This window comes from Leopardus geoffroyi, chromosome D1 (assembly GCF_018350155.1).
Source record: "Leopardus geoffroyi isolate Oge1 chromosome D1, O.geoffroyi_Oge1_pat1.0, whole genome shotgun sequence".
NCBI classification, from domain to species: Eukaryota; Metazoa; Chordata; class Mammalia; order Carnivora; family Felidae; genus Leopardus; species Leopardus geoffroyi.
Genome location: NC_059329.1, coordinates 51,505,912 through 51,523,470, shown reverse-complemented (window position 1 = coordinate 51,523,470; position 17,559 = coordinate 51,505,912). Strand labels below are relative to the sequence as shown.

General features: G+C 37.5%; 1 protein-coding gene across 4 annotated transcripts in view; it reads right to left on the bottom strand.

Annotated features, from left to right (window-relative positions):
• TENM4 (teneurin transmembrane protein 4) overlaps positions 1 to 17,559 on the bottom strand; it is a 2,911,279-nt gene that overhangs the window by 2,135,108 nt on the left and 758,612 nt on the right. The gene's annotated exons all lie outside the window — the stretch shown is intronic.

Here is a 17,559-nt window from a genome sequence, read left to right as displayed (position 1 = left end):
GTCCCTCCAACCCCCCCCCCCCCAAAAAAAAAGAAAGAAAAGAAAAGAAAAGAAGAAAAGAAAAGAAAGGCAACCTACTGAATGGGAGAAGATATTTGCAAGTGATTTATCTCATAAAGGGTTAGTATCCAAAATATTTAAAGAATTTATAAAACTCAACACCTAAAAAACAAATAATCCAATTAAAAAGTGGGCAGAAGGCATGCCCAGACATTTCTCCAAAGACATATAGATGGCAAGCAAATACATGAAAAGATGTGCAACACCACTTACCATCAGAGAAATGCAAATCAAAACTACAATGAGATACCACCTCACACCTGTTAGAATGGATGAAATCAACAACACAAGAAACAACAGGTGTCAGTGAGGATGTGGAGAAAGGGGAACCCTCCCGCACCATTGGTAGGAATGAAAACTAGTGCAGCTACTCTAGAAAACAGTATGGAGGTTCCTTCAAAGTTAAGAATAGATTTACCCAATGATCCAGCAATTGCACTCTTGGGTATTTACCTAAAGAATACAAAAGCACTAATTCAAAGGGACATAGGTACTCTTATGTTTATAGCAGCATTGTTTGTAATAGTCAAGATATGGAAGCAACCTAAATGTCCATCGATAGATGAACGGATAAAGAACAAGTGTCTGTGTATGTATACATGTGTACATGGTCTGGAGATTTTATATATATATAAAATCTACTGTGTGTGTGTGTGTGTGTGTCTGTGTGTGTGTAAACACACACACACAGACACACACACACACACACACACAGAATATTATTCAGCCATAAAAAAGAATGAAATCTTGTCATTTGCAAGGACATAGAGTTAGAGAGTATTATGCTAAGTGAAATAAGTCAGTCAGAGAGAGACAAATAGCATATGATTTCACTCATATGTGGAATTTCACTCATATTTGGAAACAAAACGAACAAGCAAAGGGAAAAAAGAGACACAACTTAAGAAACAGTCTCTTAATTTTAGAGAACAAACCAATAGTTACGAGAGGGGAGGGGGATGGAGGGATGGGTTAAATAGATGATGAGGATTAAGGAAAGCACTTATCCCAGTGAGCACTGGGTGAGGTATGGAATTGTTGAATCGCTGTATTGTACACCTGAAACTAATATAACACTCTATGTTGACTAACTGGAATTAAAATAAAATAAAAATATGAAATCTAATGTGGCTAAACATTGTAATTTTAAATAAAATCAGTCTTAAAATTTCATCCTCCAAAGGCTGTATTTACGAAACTGATCATATGCAAGTTTTACAGAGTACAACCTTACAATCCTGTTGGTGGACACTATGAATGCTTAGATTTAAGATGAGATAGATTTATCTCACTTCCACAATCAACTTCTGATAACTTTGCCATCCATGGATTTCATACGACTAATCTAGTTTTACCATCAGTTTGCATCCAATATGAATTATGGATTCCGATGGCATCATATCACCTTCAAAATAATGAAAGCATAGAACACAGGATGAGAACATGACATGTGGGGCCAGATCTGCATGGGTTAAGACCCTTACTTCCTTGTTCTAAATGTGACCTTGGACAAGTGACTCTATCCTTTGGTGCCTCTGTTTTAAGACCTATAAAATGGGGATAATCATAGTTCCTAACTCATAGAACTGTTATGAGAATCTAGTAACTATATAAGCAATATGCTTGGAACATCGGTCTGCATATAGTAAGTATTAGAGTTTATTTATTCTTATTACCTCTTCCAGTTCTTTCCATTACCTCCTCTATACACAAACAGTATATCCCTGGCCTACAAAATTAGTTGTGGATTACTGTGGACTCTGAGTTCTATAACACTATGCCTTTGAGTGATTTGTTCCCTCTGCCTTAAAATTCTCTCCACAGTTTCCAGGCCTTGGAAGACTCTTACTTTTCCATCAGACCAAAACTACTTTCACCTTATCTCAGATTTCCTTGATTATTTTTGGCATGATTAATTACTGTAACTTACACAGCATCCAGGGACTCTTCTTTTAGAATATTTGATATAATTAAAAATACTCAATGACATATCTGTTTTCACTCCTAAGCAAAATTGTTTTCGATGACAAGAATGAAATTGCATTAATTTCTACACTTTCAAAAAGTAGTGTTCTTATGGTAGACATTAATAAATAAGTGTATTTCGAATAAATGAATGAATGAATGGCAACATCAATGTGTTTAAAAACAACATAAGGGCTGCTCTCATGCCAGTTGGGAACCTCACTATACTGTTTTTTTGAAGTTCTTGCAATAAGTCTGCCTTTCATGCAATACAACATGATTAATGGGGTCATTTTAATATGTTAGCAATTAAGTCTTCGGGTATGGTCTGGATCCTACTCTATAATCAAGCATATTATAATAAGACTTCAGGATATTTGAAACAGGGCTATAAAGAGTAAATCACATTTTTTTGTGAAGAGTAAAATTCTTACTTATGTGGAAGACTAGGGAAAGGGGAAAGAGGGGGAAAAATAAGATTAGCTGCTTTCTTTCATTATTGAGTGTCACACCTGCTCTCAGGACCTTCACAATGAGTCTCTCATTTCTCATTCAATTTTTATGTGAGGTTAGGTTGTATCCCACATCACAAAGTTATAGGGATATTTTTCAAATTTTATTTTTGCAATATTCTGCAAACGTTCCTCCTGTGTGTTTGCATTTGTACATATGTGTGTAGTCAGGTTTTCTGAGGTGTAATTTATACACTGCAAAGGCTTTTGTGTTTTCTATCACTTTTCCCCATAAATAGGGTGACCACAAGTATCAGTTTGCCTGGTGTTTCTGGCAGGTTTCCCTGAGCAGCAAACTTGGAGATGGACTATGGATACTAGAGTGAAAGATACTGACTAGACAGTATCCTGGGATTTACATTTGTGGAAGGGAAGGGAAAGAAGCAGCACTGGACAGAAGGAAAGGAGGAGCTGCAATGAACCTCAGTGTACCTCCAGCCAATCTCATAGGGAGCTCTGAAGCTGAGTAGACCCTACAAAATTGTCCTGAGTTGAAGATGGCAAGCCTTTATATCTCCTCCGCACCAACACACACACACACACACACACACACACACACACACACACACACACTGGATCAGTCATTGGTTGCTCTGAAAAAGGAGTGTGATGGTGGGTAAAGTGACTTCCCTACACTGAGTCCATCTCCCTTAAGGGGGATATGGGTAGCATATCACACTATCTACCACGCCTGCTTGTTCCTGGCTTATGCCCATTGTCCCAATGTATTTATGAATAGTGCCCCCCCTTCACACTCAAGATTATCCTAATTTGAACAACAATCCCCTACCCTTAAATCATGTCTCCTGGGCATTACAAACCTGGGGGAAAGGAGGTGCAAAGGAAGAGGGATATTCTGGAAGGAAAGAAAGAAAAAAACTGAACTCATAAGTCCTTTTAACCATGAGGGAATATAGGCAAGAAAAAGAGATAACAAAAGGTCAAAGAGGAGTGAGTCCTCACTTTTTCTTTCTTAGTGCGAAACTTAGAGGAGAAGAGAGTAATAGAACTATCCAGAGTTATGTTTCTGGTGACACCTGAGAATATGAGCGGTACAGAGATCTATGGGTAGCTTGTAGCATCAAGTCTCTAGAAGAAGCTCTGGGTGTGGCATCTTCAAGAAGGTATGGTGCTACAGCATGAAGCGACAGCAATGTGCAATGTGTCTAGTTAGGTGGACTGTGGCAGCTCTATCAGATCCCACAGCATGGAGTGGGATGTGCACAAAAAATGGGAATCTGTGCATGGCCTAGCATGAGGATACCAGAATCTAATAGAGCTATAAAGATCCCCTGAGGGAGCAGGGAGACTTCGTAGGCTCTCACTCCAGCAGGGCGTGTCATCACATTGGGGCAGCAGACCAGATAAGCCACTGTGCAGCAAAAAGCAAGGAGAATGCAGAAAATACAAAGTAGAATATTATAATATTCATGGATTCTATCCACATCCTCATACCTATTTTGGCTTAACTGGCTTATTAGTCTGAAAGGAGAAACAGGTTTGTGAGGCAGAGCCCTTTCTTCTTTCTATTGGCAGCAGCTATTTGCTGGTTGCACCAGAGCCTCTGTGTCAGTAGGTCAGTCCATCTCTGTTTAGTATTAGAAAGATCACTTGCTTGTATATATTAATCACGCTAAAAGAATCCACTTCATCAGTAGTGAAGGCTCACTGTTGGCCAGGCGGTGGTCATAACAGTGGTCACTGCCTACACATTTACTAATATTAAATGTTCCTGTATCAAAACTTGCTGAACGGGTATCAGAAACACTGGAGAAAGTCCTCAGGATTGTTTTTAAGCCTTAGGAACCAAATAGTGAGGAATTATATCTAATATGTTTAGGAACATATCCTGTCAAAGCACGAGTGAAAATGAGGCTAGTTCCTCATCTTTGAAAACCCAGTTTAAAAGTCCAGCAGGGAACCCGGTGTCTCCATCGGCTCAGTTGGCTCTGACTCTTGGTTTCAGGTCAGGTCATGATCTCACAGTTCATGAGTTCTACCCTTGCATCTGGCTTTGTGTAGACCATGCAGAGCCTGCTTGGGATTCTCTCTCTCTCCTTCTCTCTGCCATGTGTGCACTCTCTAAATAAATAATAAAAGCTTTAAAAAAAAAAGTCTAACACAATGACTTCTGGATTTTTTTCTAAGGGCCTATTTTAAGAATGCCATATCGCTAAGACTTCTGACAGGAGACAAGCAAAATTATACAGAAAAAGCTCAGAAATTGATCTACCCAAGTGAAAAATAACAATCTCTCAATACAAAGATGCTTTATGAAAACCTTTGCCAGTTTAGTTGGTTCACATTTTCTTTATGTTTGAATAAGACTAATGCAAAATAAAAATATGTGAACTAAGACTATTTTTTTCAAGAGTAAAATAGAAATTACAAGTTGTAAGAAAGTATATTGTCAAATATTAATTAGCAGTGCTTTTATCTAAAGTATATAAAATAATGGTATGCCTTAAAATAACTACATTTCCCTGGATTCAAAGAAATGTGATATTTTGGTCATTTTATTTACTTCTTTGCTGTTATTTCTCAACTGGCTCAAACTTTGGAGGTGAGGGGTACTATTTATAGAATCCTTTCAAAGACTCCCAATGCCATTCTTGTGGAATGTGAACTTTTAAACAAAAGTGAAAGTGACTTTTTTATTTTATTTTTTTTTTATTTTTCAACGTTTATTTATTTTTGGGACAGAGAGAGACAGAGCATGAACGGGGGAGGGGCAGAGAGAGAGGGAGACACAGAATCGGAAACAGGCTCCAGGCTCTGAGCCATCAGCCCAGAGCCTGACGCGGGGCTCGAACTCCCGGACCGCGAGATCGTGACCTGGCTGAAGTCGGACGCTTAACCGACTGCGCCACCCAGGCGCCCCAAAAGTGACTTTTTTAAATGAAAGGGGATTATTTAAAATAGAAGAGACTCAGGTATGTATAATTACCAAGCTTATACTATCATACTATCCAATAGTTTAGGAGATTCACAGAAGAAACATTAGACCTGCTACAGGAAATAGAAAAGCAACATTTAACTCATGAATTTTAATAATACTCAGGAAATATACAGCTTACTTACACCAACAATTGTTGAAGATGAGGACAAACATGTAAAAGGGCTTGATTAACCTGCCCAAGACCACACAGCTAGTACAATTTAGCTAAGAGTTAAACCCCTAGGCCATTCCATTCCAAAGCCCTTTCTCATCCCAAAGTAACATACTCTCTTCCCTTTTCACACATTGTACTATCACTGTGTGAAGTTTAATTCTGTCTCAACTTGACAATCTTTAGTGTTACCTGAAGTAGGTAAGAATAAGGAAAAAATGAATGGAACCAAAGTGTTCTGTACGGCATCTGGTTTTTGATTCTGGATTTTGATAATTTAAGCTTTGGGGTCAGTGTGTACATCTGAAACTATAAAGAGATTGTAAAAAGGGAAGGTCCCTAAATTCATGCTTGAAATAAATCCATGGTTAACAAGGCTCAGGTTTGAAGCTAATGAATATTTAATTAAAATGTTTGACTTCATCAAGGAGACTTAGTAAATTACTGTCAAAAGTGCTACGCCTATTAACATCCTTTCCAGCTCATGAATGTACCTAGAGCTAAAGTACAGACAAGATGATCAAGATTCAAAGGATGTTGCACTCTCAAGGTCTTTAGAGATCATCTCATCTGGTGCTTTTTGACATGTGTTCTGCTCAACGCAGTTCCTAGATATTGTCTAAAAACAGGGGATTCTTTTATCAAATGAGCTGAAAATATAATCACCTGGGAGATTCTAGGCCCCATCAGCCTAGAAAAGACGTCAAGAAATCTTCTAATTAAAAAACAACAATAAAATTAATCCATTTAATTCCCAGCTTTTCCTAAAACTGATTTGGCCATTTAAAAATGGTTTCTCTATATTTTAACAGATACCAAAAGCTCAAGGAACAAGTGGTTCTAATGCTCATTTAATGTAAATACCACATCATTTTGCTTACAGTAAGGGAAATGAAGCTCAAAGAAGTCAACTGACCTACTGGAGCCATCTAATGAATTAATGATCAAGTCAGGGGGTCTACTGATCCAGACCTACATTTTTTTCCCATTAGAAAGACGTTAGAACCTACTGTTTGAGAAGGTGTCTCATGTACCCCATAACATTTAATGGTCTTTAGTGAGCTCACAGGTTTTGTAGTTTTCCTTCCAGTTTTAACATATACCTGAGGGACTACGTTCCTCTTCCACAATTATGCAAAGACTTAGCTTCACTTCATTTCAACATTTAATCAAATCTTGCTTAGTATCCCTCCCCCATCCCTTCTCCGGAGCTGCTAATTGCTTTATGTGCATCTCTACCCTGAATATTCTTAATTGTGAAGAGTTTAAATGGATATGGGGTTTAAATTTGATTTATAAAAATCTCTTAAGTGGTCTTCATTGCCTTTAGTGGAAAGTATCCTTATTTCCTTTTCTGTTTGAAGAGGTGTTAATTAAATACTTTGAGTTAATTTAAAATTAACAGTGGATGTAATTTGATGTCTTTCTATTGAATCAGCAAGTTCTAAATGAAGATTCTCAGGTCAAGAAGATTCTTGTTTTAGGTGTGGTTAATCTAAGTGAATAGACCATTTCGGAGAATGAATCATCTGTGCTTCTATAATTATATTATGTGGAAGGGGGATCTCAATGCAGAGCCCAGTCCACTTTGAAATGCAAAGAAAATTGTGTGCCTAAACAAATGGAACCTACCCACAAGTACAGAGGGGCCAGTGGCTTTCATGGAGCCTGTCATCTGGCAATACACTTGATAATTCTGTAGAGTTGTCAAAGCTGGAAAATCTTTGGAGATCAAATTATCCAACTCCCTTACTGTGAAGACTAGAACACTGAAACCCATACAAGAGAAAAATGAGCTCAGGGTTACCCAGTAAATTAGCACTAGTGTCTGAAATTGAACAATTGCGGGGCCCCTGAGTGACTTAGTCAGTTAAGTGTCCAACTTTGGTTCAGGTCATGATCTCATGGTTCTTGAGTTTAAGCCCCCCATTGGACTCTGCTGACAGCTCAGAGCCTGGAGCCTGCTTCAGATTTTGTGTCTCCCTCTCTCTCTGCCCTTCCCCCACTCAAGGTCTGTCTCTCTCTCTGTCAAAAATAAATAAACATTACAAAATTTTTCAAAATTAAAATAGAACAATTGTCCTTAACTTATAACCCCCAGATACATCTACAAGTCACAAACTTATAGGTTAAGCCAGTTTTTGTTCTTGTAAAAGTCATGGAGGCAACAATCACTGCATCATATGAATTTCAAAGTGAGGCACACCATTCTTTTTGGTTCAGCTTTCCTGATATATTTACTTTTCAATTGCTGTATTACAAATCTAACAGCTTGCAACAATACATACTCATTATTTCATAGTTTCTACGGATCAGGAGTACAGGCGTGGCTCTTCTGGGTCCCCTGCACAAGGTCTCACAATGCTGCAGTTAAGATGTTTGCTAAGTTATGTTCCTTTCTTTTTTTTTTTAATTTTTTAAAGTTTATTCATTTTTGAGAGAGAGACAGAGACAGAGCATGAACAGGGGAGGGGCAGAGAGAGAGAGGGAGACACAGAATCCGAAGCAGGCTTCAGGCTCCAAGCTGCCAGCACAGAGCCTGATGAGGGCTCGAACTTACGAACCACAAGACCATGACCTGAGCCAAAGTTGGACGCTCAACCAACTGAGCCACCCAGGTGTCCCAGGGAGCGTGGGGACATGCTTTCTTTCTGGAGCATGGGGTCCCATTCTAACCTCATGTAGCTGGCAGAATTTAATTTCTTGTCCTTGTATGGCTAAGATCCCTACTTTCTTGCTGGCTGTCAACTCTTAGTTCTTAGAAATTGTTCACAACTCCTTACCATATGGCCCTCTCACAATGTGGTAGCTTATTTCTTCAAAGTCAGCAGGAAAACTATCCCCATATCTCTTTTATGTGCTCACCTGATTAGGTGAGGTCCACCAGGATAATCTCCCTGTGGATTAACTCAACATCAAATGATTAGACACCATAATTGCATCTGCAAAATTCTTTCACCTTGCCACATAATGTAATTGAATCATGATGGCACATCCATTATGTCCACAGGTCACATTACATGGAAACATTCACTAGGCAGTAGGAATCTTGGGACCATCTTAGAATTCTATTCACCATACCAGACCAACTTCACCTTCTTCCAGAGATGGACGTAAGGGGAAGTTTATGTTGCTTACATTTCAAGTCTTTTCACTTGCATGGCCACTGCAAGTACTGGGAATGGTTGGGAGTTACAGAATATTCTAAGCAGAGAGAAGAAGATAAGTTTTGATATGGCAGCATTTCCATTTAAACATTTCTATATAAGCTAATTCAGAAAGAAAGGGACCTAATTCTCTAAAAATCTAGTGTGTGTGTGTGTGTGTGTGTGTATGTGTGTGTGATTTCTTTTCTTATTCTAAATAAATATGCCCTATATCTTACCTAATTCTATGTGTGCTTTCCTCAATAAGGGCTCCTCAACTTTTGCAAGCTTCAGATCTCAAAACTCATGGCCCTGTCACTCACATGATTTTAGGGCAAATACCTGGAGCCACTGCCTATCTTAGAACTCACTAGGATTTATAATATTTATCATTTTATAGTTGTGACATAAGCTATGGAAACCCTAATGACCCTTCTATGCTTGCCTGTCTCCTATCATCTTCAAAAATCAATAAATGGGCCTCATCTCTCAGTTGGTTTGGGAACCCTACTTCAGCGCTTATTTTTGTAACACCACATGGATTTTAATTATATTTCCTTTTGTATCCTGTCTCTCTACCTCCATTATCTCAATCTTAACACTCCACCTAACCCAATCTTGTCCTTAAGAAGGGAGGAGTGCATTTTCCTTTCTAGTTTCTCAATGCTTAGTCTCATTAGGCACTCACAGATTTTTTTTTGCATAAATACAGAATAAATAGTCGGAGTGTGTGGTTGCATTTAAAATTATGATAAAAAGAAAAAAGTTAATGGCATTGGTTTTGGACACAAAACTCACTGAATTTTTTTTTTTCAAAATTAAGTTTCTCCTTTATACTATTGTTTAAAGGATTACTTTTCACACTAACATTTTTATTCACAGAACCATAAAATGTGAAGGCCCTGGGCTTAGTGAAGAGACTTTGCATATTGAAGTGTAAATCTGGGCTTGGAAAAATGACCAGGTCAGTTTGAGACCCGAGTATCCTCATCTGTAAAATAGACTTAATTTCAATCCCAGCATTGCTATGAAGATTGATAGTAAGATGACATATCTGAAAGTACCTAGTAGCTGCCTGGCACATAAGTGAATAGAATTAAACAAAAACACTAATAATAACAACAAACTAATACATTAAAAATCCACCCTAGGTAGGGGCGCCTGGGTGGCACAGTCGGTTAAGCGTCCGACTTCAGCCAGGTCACGATCTCGCGGTCCGTGAGTTCGAGCCCTGCGTCGGGCTCTGGGCTGATGGCTCAGAGCCTGGAGCCTGTTTCCGATTCTGTGTCTCCCTCTCTCTCTGCCCCTCCCCCGTTCATGCTCTGTCTCTCTCTGTCCCAAAAATAAATAAATGTTGAAAAAAAAATTTTTTTAAATCCACCCTAGGCACCAGATGGAACAATTACAGTTATTTCCATTTGATAGTTGAGACTCAGAGACATTAAGTAACACAGGAGAACTAATACAGGCATATGAACTTAACCCAACTATTTAATCTCTCTTAGCCTCAATTTCCCCATGGGAAAAGTGGGAATAGAAACAGATAATGTTTATATTACTGTGGGGATAAATTGAAATAGCATATGCAAGAGTGGCTAGATGGTACATAGCACAGAGTCAAAAAAATTTAAAAAATTAAAAAAAAAAAAAAAAAGAAAGAAAAGAAACGAAGCAAAACCCAAAAGGTAATGGAGAGAATGAGCCAAAAACTACAATCTGGGAATCAGAGAAGTAATTATTTTTTCTTATTTTGAAACTGCAAAAATTGACGCTCATAATACACAAATATCACGTCCAACATCACACAACTTGATGCTGACAAGATGGAACTTAAGTCTCCTTGCACTGTGTAGGTTCTTTCTATTGCTGAGCTCATCTGTGGCTCCTCAGCAAATGCATATCCCACAAGGCATTAATTAATTCCTAGCTGCTCTGCGGAGACTATATTAGTGTTATGAGCAGATCTGTACTTTAGGCATACAGAGGAACTTGGTTCACAAATGCCATATTGGAATTCCAGATTAAGGGAATGCCAGGTTATACACAGAAGGCTGTAGGTCATTGCCAGACAATAATTTCCCTTTAAAATATTCTCCTGTAGAGAAAAGGATTCAATTTAATAAAATTGAGTAAATTGAAAAAAAAAAAAAAAAGAGTATGGCATGGTAGCTAAGCAGTCAGGTTCTAAAGTCAGACTGACAAGGGTATTAGCCTGAGCCTACCACTACCTTAGGCAAGTCAAATAAATTTCTTTTCTATAAAATGAAGATAATTTCTACTTCTTGAGATTGCTGGGCAGATTAAATGGCAAAATGCATATAAATTCTCAGGAAAGTGTCTAGAGTAGCTCTCTGTTAATGTTAACTACTTAGTAATCCAAGTGCACCTGTGTAAAGGCTGCATTCCTATGCAACCTCATAGAGGTGCTTCCTGGACTGTGTTATTCTCCATGTTTGCCCACACCTAAAATGGACAAGGATTTGTAGTGCAGCTCTGTATTCGTAAATGTTCCTATTGGAATCATTTGCTTCTCCGTTTGATACATAGTTTGATACATTTTTGCAACTAAACACAACTCATGTAATTAGCAAGGATATCCAGACCATAATCAGCACCCAGAACCCCTTTTGTACTCATCCAGTCACAATCCCACCTGTCATCCAGAAGTAACTTTGATCCGATTCAATCAAAATATATTAGGTTTACCTGCTTTTAATTTAATATAAAATGAATTATTACAGTGTTTATATTGTCTGAATTTTTCCTCAATATTATGTTGTGAGATTCATTTATCTTTGTGAACATAGTTGGAGATCACCCAATTCTCATTGCTTTATATTCCGTTGTATGAACACGCCACAACTACTATCCATTTCTTGTTGACTGACATTTGTGTAGATTCCAATTAGGGGCTGTCACAAACGAAGTTGTGATACATGTTTTAGTATGTAGATTTTGGTAAACATGAAAATGCATTCTGTTGAGTATAAAGCTAGGCAGGAGTGAATTGCTCAGGTTACGTTTAATGGTCAGGTTTAGTAGACATTCTCAAACAGTTTACAAATGTCTGTACCAAACTGCAATTTTACCAGCAAGTGTAGGAGAGTTCTGGTTCATTCCCATCCTTGCCAACATTTGATATGTTCCATCTAGTTCATCTTAGCTTGATGGATATGTAGTGATAAAGCATTATGTTTTTTTTTTTTTAATTTTTTTTTTCAACGTTTATTTATTTTTGGGACAGAGAGAGACAGAGCATGAACGGGGGAGGGGCAGAGAGAGAGGGAGACACAGAATCGGAAACAGGCTCCAGGCTCCGAGCCGTCAGCCCAGAGCCCGACGCGGGGCTCGAACTCACGGACTGAGAGATCGTGACCTGGCTGAAGTCGGACGCTTAACCGACTGCGCCACCCAGGCGCCCCAAAGCATTATGTTTTTAATTTATATTCCCTCATGACCAGTGAAGTTGAACAATTTTTTCATATATTTTGATAGCTATTTGGATATCCTTTTTTGTGTGTGAAATACCCAAATCCTTCGCCCCACTGGTCCATTGGGTTGACCACCTTTTTCCTATTGATTTATAGAAGTTCTTCAGGTCTTCTGGATATAAGTCCTGTGTCAGACATAATATACTGAAAATATCTTTACCACTCTGTGAGCTTCCTTTTTTTGTTCTCTGGGTAAGTAGATGTTCCTATTTTATAACATATTGTGATTGATGTGGGAAACAAAGACAGAAGGAAATGGCAGGTAAAATTAAATTTCCTTATAACCATTGACAAATACTTGAGGCTGGCAGAGTTTCTACAGGAACTCCCTACTGTCTTAATGCTAATGCTTTGCTAGAGGGAGAAACAACCCTAATTTGACAATAGCTTGGCCTCCAGTATCCTGTGAGTCTTCTTTAGCATATGAAAATCTCACTGGAAACTTCCCCCAGACTTTACCTCCCCAACTGCATAGTATATAACCTGTCTCTCTTCATGGTCCCTGGGCAGCTCTTCCTGCCCATGGGTCCTGTCCCTATGCTTTAAATAAAATCACCTATTTTGCACTAAAGACGTCTCAAGAATTCTTTCTTGGCTGTCGGCTCTGGGCCCTAAGAACCCCACTGTCACTCCCAAAAAGCTTCATCAATGATTATTTTATTTCAAAAATATATTTTAAGGGTTCTGTTAGCTGTATTAAAAGCAACTGTTTTCTTCTTCTGCTGAATAACAGGAATGCAATGAGGTTCAATTATAGCTACCCAAAGTAAGTTCAATGCTTCCATCCAAATCCTGTGCTCCACTGTGATCTACTAGAGGCCCAAGCTAATCTGTCTTGCCTTAGGATACCAAGTCCTCTCTTATTTTCTTATTTCTTCCACAATTAGCTCTAGCCATTAAAATCTGTAATAGACTCATCAGCATTATATGGGCAAAATAGTACTGCTTAATAATTTTGAAAGAAAGTATGGCACATAACAAGGTAGATTGTAGGGAGAATTATTATATTTGGGAAGAGGTAGAAGATTGCAAACAAGACCTGTGTAAATGTAAGTTGAGTTAAGTAGTATGTTCAGGAACTTGACCTATATATGTAAGTAAAAGATGGTATTATTATGATCATTCATTCATCTACTCATTCATTAAGTACCTATTGTTTCATGTTGATATTTTTAGTTTTCCATATATTGATTTGACTCTTCATTGGATTTTGTCCAAAGCAAGGGCTGGCACCCAGATTAGTTTCAAAAATCCTTTCCCACCATGTCTCTTTGGTCTCTTCGGCCAAGGATCTCAAAATTGAATGAGCGAGATGCAGCTCTACCGTCCTGTCAGGAACATGTTACAGTATTGTCAAAGACAGTGTTTTTCAGCCAGTGTCCTGGGAGCATGGAGATATTTAAGATTGTGATGAAAAAAATCTTCACAGTAACAGATGCCTAGAGCTAGGTTTGAAGAATGAGGACGTCTTCAGGTATAAAAGGAAGGAAATGCTAGATTTTTTTTGGCTGGCTGGTTGGTTTTTAATCGCCAGGAATTACCCAGAAGGCAGGGTGTAGGTAAAATCAGTGTTCTTTTACTTACATAAAATACCATTTACTTCAGGCAACGGATGAGAATTTGTAAGGCTGGGATATAGCTACCCATTGTTCACTGGAAGAGCACATACAGTTTTAGATAAAAAGGGAGAAAGAACATTTCTCTACTTTGTTTTTGCTACACTATGGGGCATCTCATAGAATCTGCAAGGGAAGATAATGCACAGAGCAATCTTAACAGCACAACAGATGGGTGCTGCAGGTGACATCTGAGGTGACGTGTTAGCCTCCAAGACCATCCATCAGACTAAATAGGCCCAGTCTAGTCTCAGGTGCCATCTCAGGCAAATTAATAACGATATGTAAAAATCTCCTCCAAAGGCTATAACTTTTGATTTTGATTTTGTCTTTAAGTTCTTGGGTTATCTTTCATTAAAAAAAATATGTATAACAACAACAAAATGTGGAAAATCACATATAAACCAACATTTTAAGTAAACACAGAGAATACATGCTCTGTTCCTCTAAAATACCCAAACATGTCCTCGTCAATAGCTTTGAAATATAATGTGAATCGCATAAAAATTTTAACGTTTTAGTAGTTACATTAAAACAGTAAAAACAAGCAAAATTAGTTTAATAATATATTTTATTTCATCCAACATATCCAAAATATCATTTTAGTAGGTAATCAATAACAAAATTATTAATGAGAATATTTTACATTCTTTTTTTTTTGTATGAACTAAGTCTTTCAAATCAGGTGTGCATTTTACACTTAAAACACATCTCATTTTCCATGAGCCATATTTCAAGAGCTCAGTAGCCTCAGGTGGATAGTAACTGCCATATTGGACAATGAGAATAATTTTTAAAAGGAATTTAAATTTTTAGTAATAAATGTTAAAAGAATAACTTCAATTCAAAGCTAGTTATACCTTGCACATATGTGTTTTATAACACATTTTACAACACTTGTGTTTTATAACACAAGGCACATTTATAATGTGCCTTGCACATTATGTGTTTTTTTTTTTTAGAATAATTTCAGGTTGACATAAAAATTGGAAAGATAGAAGTTTCTGTCTACACTGCACCTGATTTTTCCTACTGCTAACATGTATATTTTCTACAGCACATTCATCACAATCAATGGGACCGATATTGACACATTCTTATTAACTAAACTCCATACTTTATTCATAGTTTGTTAGATTTTCTTAATGCCCTTTTCCTATTCCAAGATTCCATTCAGGATACCACGTTACATTCAGTTGTCAGGTCTTCTTAGGCTGCTGGGCTTTGACAGTTTCTGATTTTCCCTGATGACCCTGACAGTTTTGAAGTCAGACATTTTACAGAGTGTTCTTCAATTTAGGTTTGTGTGATTTTTTTTCCCTTATGGTTAGACTGGGATTATAAGCTTTGAGAAGGAAACCCTCCACAGGTGAAGTGCTATTCTCAACACATATCAGTGGTACATGTGATCAACATCTGATTTATCACTGGTGTTGACATTAATCACCTATCTAACGTAGTATTTGCCAGGATTCTCTACCATAAAGTTATTTTTCCTCTTTTCCATACTGTGCTCTTTGTAATCAAGTCACTAAGTGTAGTCCATAATCAAAGAATAGAAGGGCAAGTTTTTATATAAATTATCTGAAATTCTGTGTGGGAGATTTATTCCTTTTCTCTATTTATGTTTTATCATTTATTTATATCAGCGTACACTTTATTTTGTACTCAGATGTAGAGGGTAATACTACATTATTTTGTGACTAAATTGTTGCATCTTTGGCCATTGGGAGCTGTTTCAGATGGCTTTTTTTCATTTCTTCATCATTTTGTGTTCTGATCAATTCCTTAGTTTCTAGCACTACTAGATGCCCCAGGGTTAGTTTGTATATTCTATGTCCCAGCTCTAAAATCTGCCATTGTTCCGTTCAAGGACTATTGGAACTTTCTGTTGGAGCATGGTGTTAGAAACCAAAACCTGGGTATTGGGTCACATTATCTTTTGATGAAGGAGTCCTGTCCTCTTCTATAAATGTACAGACTACTGTATACTTTGATGAATTTGGTATTTCAGGTTGAGCTTGATACCCCCCAGGGGCTGCAACTTTTAAACCCCATTTCTCACTCCTACAGCAGGTAAGAAAGGCTAGCTATATGTTGATTTTTCACAAAGAACTCCTCTTTTTTCAAATGAAGATTGACAGTTTTTATGTGTGCATGAACACTTAATTGAAAATATTCTCTGACGTAATATGAATAATAGAGAACTGAAAATGAAGAAATTTCTAGGAAACATTTTCCATCAAAACATCATTTCACAGATTTATCTATCCTTGTGGATGGGCTATTTGTCAGAATGTTTTACTTGAACTTGAAAAGAACTGGCCGTGGAGACCTCTACAACCACACAGCATCGACAATCACATCCATAGTTTATTCAGTGCTACTTGCCGGGCACTGGGCTAATTAATCTGGACCAGGATCTCACTTAATCCTTAAAACAGTCCCATGCATAGATGCTATTTGTTACCTCTCATTTCTACTTAACAGTTAAGGAAACAACCTGAAAAATGAACTTACCCATAACCACACTTGTAGACAATGACTGAGATGGAGCTTTGAGTGTGAATCTCTCTGACCCAAATTAGCTTCACTTACCCAACCACTGTACTATATGGCCTGAAATAGGGCCAGTCTTCTCAGACTGCCTGCTTCAATATAACTTTAGTGCTTAATATATAAGGGTTACTTGTAATTTTAAGAAAAAACAATATTTGCTTCCAGAACACTGGAATTTTGAATGAGCAAGCACAATCACCATAAACATGGCTGGAAAATTCCACCAAAACTCATCTATATAGACATAGGAGAAAAGAGGGCATATCCATTGGGAAATTCTCTGGGAAATCATGTTAAGTAAGAAAATTTACATTTGCTTTTGCAATTCAATGTTTTATACAGATACTGATATAAATATGCCGATTTGGTTGGTATAAAGAGCAAATCCAAAAGATTGCCACTAATAAATGAACATTTCTTATATTTTCTTTTATGTTTAATATTAAGTTAGAAAACAGCAACGAAGAGTAGAAAACACATGGGTTTGGAACCCAGCAGAAACTTGATTTAAGTTCTGCCACTTATGAACTGAATGATTTTTAAAAAGTTTCTTCAATGCTCTGTGCCTCTGTTTTCACACTAGTAAAATGAAAGAAATAAAGGAATGCTATGAAGGGTAAGCAAGATAGCACATGCAAAGTACCTGGCCTACAGTATTCATTCCCACTACTCTGCACTATTCAGCTACGCCACAACAACATGAACATATAACGACAACATGCACAGTGCGGATAGCTGAGCTCAGTGGTGTGGATGCCCGGTACAATACGATTCTCACAGAAATCCTTTCAGATGTGCATTACTGTTACAGTTAATTTCACAAATAAGGAAAAGATACTTAGGAATATAAAGAAATTTATCAGAGACAGGGTGCAGAAAGTCAGAGTTTGAATCCAGTGTTGTCTAAAAATCTGTTCACACTATGGTCTAACTGTTCTGCTTAATGCATGATAATGCACATTAGGGTCAATAAATGAATGGGGACCAATGAGTGAATGAGAACTAATCTTTTTTTCTCTCTCCAACTAAGTAAAATTTAGCCAAATTAGAAAGGAATTTCTTAATCTTTAGGCCCAGCTTTATTCCCTTCTCTATCTTGC